This window comes from Arachis ipaensis, chromosome B08, assembly GCF_000816755.2.
Source record: "Arachis ipaensis cultivar K30076 chromosome B08, Araip1.1, whole genome shotgun sequence".
Lineage (NCBI taxonomy): Eukaryota > Viridiplantae > Streptophyta > Magnoliopsida > Fabales > Fabaceae > Arachis > Arachis ipaensis.
Window position 1 is genome coordinate 120319230 of NC_029792.2, and position 5016 is coordinate 120324245.

The window sequence follows — 5016 nt, forward strand, 5'->3', positions numbered from 1 at the left end:
AGGATTAATTTAACTGATAAATATAATTTTAAAAGACACAAATGATAAATAAATTTTTAATTATTTTAACAGTTATGCTACACATACAAGTTTTTTTACCTTACAAGTTTTACAAATTAAACCAAACCTAATAGAAGCTATACTCACCAACAAAAACGTGTTAACACGCGCATCATGTTTCCAAAGCACTCCTTCACCATTATAAACGACTCTTCTTTTTCTTCCTCGATAAAAACCACAACTGTCATTATTTTTTCGCGTTTCTCCTCCTCTTCCTCTTCTTCCTTCTTCTTTTTTTTCTTCTTTGTATTTCTCCTCCTTTTTCTTCGCGTGTTTCATCTTCATCGTCGTGTTTCTCCTCCTTCTTCTTTTGATTTTGCAACATTATGTATTTTTTTCTTCTTTATTTGATTTTTTCCTCCAAAAAAAATTATAAGAATATGAAATAAGAAGATGAAGAAGAAGAAGCAGTAGAAGATAAGGAGAAGGAAGATGAAGAGTTCTGAATTATACAGAACTTACCAGAATAAAAATACACCCAAATATCTTCGTTTTACACCCAAAATTGCTGCAAATACAGAAATGAGTTATACTATATGTACACTAAAATCAACCACCAAAGTCAGCCACCAGTATAAAATACATATTGGAATACAAATATACATTGAAAATAAATTAAAGCACACATGTATTTATACACAAATATATTGGTGGCGGGTTAAGTACTGAAATCATCCCTAAGGTCTGTGGTGAAAATCAAAATCGTCCCCGACATTTTTTTGTTATTAAAATCATTCTCAACGTTACAAAACGTTATAAAATCGTCCTTTTCCACTTCAATTTTATTTTTTTTACCATATTACCCTTCATTATTAATAAAAATAATTAAAAATAATATTAAAAAATTAAACAAATAATCCCCTCACCCCACTCCCGTAACCCCCTCCCCCAGAACCCACCACCACCCCACCTCAGAAAATCATAACTCAGAAAATCAAAACTCAAAAAATCAGAATAATCAAAACTCAGCAACAATAATCAACAAATTCAGCAACAATAATCAAAACTCAACAAAACTCAGCAACAATTCACAAAAAATTCAGAAATTCTACAACAAAAATCCAGTTCAGAACAGTGGCGGATCACAGGCGGCAGGGCGGCGGTGCAGCAGTGCGGCGGTGGCGCGGTGGCGGCGGCAGCGAAGAGCGGCGGCGTCCGTGAAACCCTTCGCGTTCCCGAAACCCTTCCCTCTCAATTTTTTTAATGAGGGGTAGTTTGGTAAAAAAAAATAAAATTGGTAAAAAGGATGATTTTAAAGCATTTTTGAACATTGAGGATGATTTTAATAACGAAAAAAGGTCGGGGACAATTTTGATTTTGACCCAAGACGTTAGGGACGATTTCAGTACTTAACCCTATTGGTGGCTGATTTTAGTGTACAAATAACATTTTTGTACAGAAAAATATTTTCTCTAATGCTGCATTTTTTTCTTCTTCTTTTTCTTATTTCTTTCTTTCTTTTAGTTAAATGAATGTAAGTTCATCTTCTTCCAAGTAATTTTACAGTATTATGTGTTTTTTCTTCTTCTTTGTTTGATTTTTTTATTTTCATTCTTGTTAAGAGAGTAAAACAAGAAGAAACTTAAGAAGGTAAAACAAAAAAGAAAAGATGAATAAGAAAAAAAGATGATGGTGATGATGATGAAAAAAAAAGAAGCAGCAGAAGATGAGGACAAGGAAGAGAAAGAGTTCTGAATTATGCATAACTTATCAGAATAAAAATACACCCAAATATTTTCATTTTACACCCAAATATCTTCGTGTTACACCCAAATATCTTCGTTTTACACCCAAATTTGCTACAAATATAGAAATGAGTTATGCTACGTGTACACACTAAAATCAGCCACCAAAGTCAACCACCAGTATAAATAGATACTGGAATATAAATATACATTGAAAATAAATTAAAGCACACATATATTTATACACAAATACATTGGTGCTGATTTTAGTGTACAAATAGTATTTTTGTACAGAAAAATATTTTCTCTAATGCTGCATTTTTTTTTTCTTCTTCTTCTTTTTCTTATTTCTTTCTTTCTTTTAGTTAAATGAATGTAAGTTCATCCTCTTTCAAGTAATTTTGCAGCATTATGTATTTTTTTCTTCTTTGTTTGATTTTTTTTATTTTTATTCTTGTTAAAAGAGTAAAACAAGAAGAAACTTGAGAAGGTAAAACAAAAAAGAAAATATGAATAAAAAAAAGAAGAAGAAGATGGTGATGATGATGAAAAAAAAAAGCAGCAGAAGATGAAGAGGAGGAAGAGGAAGAGTTTTGAATTATGCAGAAGTTATCAGAATAAAAAAATACCTAAATATCTTCGTTTTACACCCAAATTTGCTGCAAGTACAGAAAAAATATTTCCTCTAATATTGCATTTTTTTTCTTCTGAATTGAATCACACCTCAACCACTTGATTGGATTCAAAATCAATAATCAATTTCGTTCTGATTCAATTGACAATCTGAACTTGAATTATTCATTATATTCAACAACAAGATAATTGATGATGGAGGAGAAAGAGAAAAAGAAAGGAAGAGAAGAAAATCCAATGAAAAAAGAAGGAGGAAGAAGTGGTGTTGATGACAACGATAACGAAAAATAAAAATAACGAAGATGATTGAAAAATCTGTTAAAGAGGAGCGTGAAACATACGTGCCATAAGAGACGCGTTTTAGGAGTAAGTGAATTTCAGGACTTGTAAGACTTGTATAGCAAAAAGACTTATATGTGGAGATTAATTCTTAATAATAAGACTGAATGTTGTTTTAGTATTTTAATTATTTATTAAAAAAACAAAATTGATATTATTAATTATTAGCATATATTTTTACTAATTTTAATTTTATTTGGAAGGTTTTTCAAAAAAAGGAAAATATAATTATTACTATTAATGTTTAGGGTATATTTTTAACAAATTATCGTTTATATATTTAATAATAAAACTGGATTTTTTTAGTATTTAATTATTTATTAAAAAACATAATTAATATTATTAATTGTTAACATAAATTCTTACTAATTTTAGTTTTATTTGGAATGTGTTTAAAAAAAATAATTATTAATATTAATGTTTAGAATTATTTTTAGTAGATTATTGTTTATTTAAAGTATTTAAAAATAGACAGAAATTTTTTAGTATTTTAATTATTTATTATTAATTTACAATATATGTTTTTAAATAATGATTGTAAAAGATTAATCATCAGTAATTAAAATATAATTATCATTAACAGTTTGTATGTTTTTTTATTGTAGACTTAAAGATGAAGATGAGAAAACGTGACATCACACGTGCTGACGAGCATATTATAAAATATCTTTAACATTCTGTATATAAGTAATTTTTGTGTTTACTGTAGTGTTTAATAATTAATAATTAAGTTAGTAACTAAAAATTATTAGGATTTGAAATAATTTAGTAATTATTAATTATATTTGTTATTAAACTGAATATTAATTTAGTAGTAATTTGATAATACTAAACAGAATTTTCTCAGTTGCATATTTAGGGAGTAGTTAACTTACATTTATACGAATCTTAACTTCAGATTTTTTTTCTTGTGAACAATGCATTTAGTCTGTAAAAAGCTACCTTAACAAAGATTGTGACGAAAAGATTGCGTGCTCCTTTCAATATTCTGTTAATACACTCTACTAGGTTGGTGGTCATATGACCTCAGCGATGTCCATCATCATATGTCAAGACATACTGCAATCGAAGGATATTGTCCAACCACTGATTATAAGCTTCCCCCTGCTCACATCATTTTTGGTAACGCATATTGAATTCACACATTATTTTAAAATAGTCTATGTTGACAATATTTGTAAGAATCGAATCGGTGATCAAACCAGTTAGGTTTTATTAGTTTAACCGGTGAGTCATTAATTGAACCAGTAAAAATCAGTTATATGTAAAAGTCAAAAACCTAAAATTAAAATTTAAAATACATAACTAATATTTTAAAAATAATTAAGTTTCAACAAATTATAATCAACAAGTTATAATCCGATTATTATTAAATAAGAAATTCGAATAACATAGCTTAGTGGCAATTGGAGCATGTAGTGTAAGGAGGACTTAGGTTCAAAGTCCAAACACATTTACATCAATTTTAGAATTTTCTTTTGAGTGGATCGATTGGACCGGTTTTTCACCAACTTGACCGGTTTTTAACCTTAAACGATTTTTAAATTGGACCGGACCACCAAATACTAACAAAGTATTTGTGACTCTTTTTAATACTTGATTATCAATACATTGGCAAAGTATATTCTTAAATTTCTCATATGTTATTACAAAAGGAATAGCATCACATGAATTTTTACATACAAAATTTACACCTTCAATGTTTGAAAAAAGATGTGATCATGTGACCATTATAATATATTTTCAAACTAATACCTCTCTCCATTTTTATACTCTTACTCTCTCAAAAAAATAAAACACTCACACTTACATTCAATCTAACAATTCGTTCTTCCTTTTATAATATTCCAGTTATACTTTTTTAATCTTAAAAATATAATCCGTCTCCCTTGTATTGATAATATGCTCTCTATGTATTGTGATTTTAATATTAAACTAATACAATACACCCCGGCGTGTTGCTGTAGCTAAATTAATTAAAAAAAAAACGGTACAACAATTCGCCCCCTTCGTATTCTTAGCTCCCCAGATATATTCAAAACACCACACCATCCAATAATGGAACATTATACCAAAGCTTACCATATATTCAAAAAAATTAACCAGAAAAAGAAGCTATTTAAGGTCTACGTGTTTTCCGGCCGAAAACCAAGACGTGTTCTGGAGAACAGTATATATTCAACACCATCCAATAATGGAACATTATACCAAAGCTTACCATATATTCAAAAAAATTAACCAGAAAAAGAAGCTATTTAAGGTTTAAGGTCTACCCGGCCGAAAACCAAGACGTGTTCTG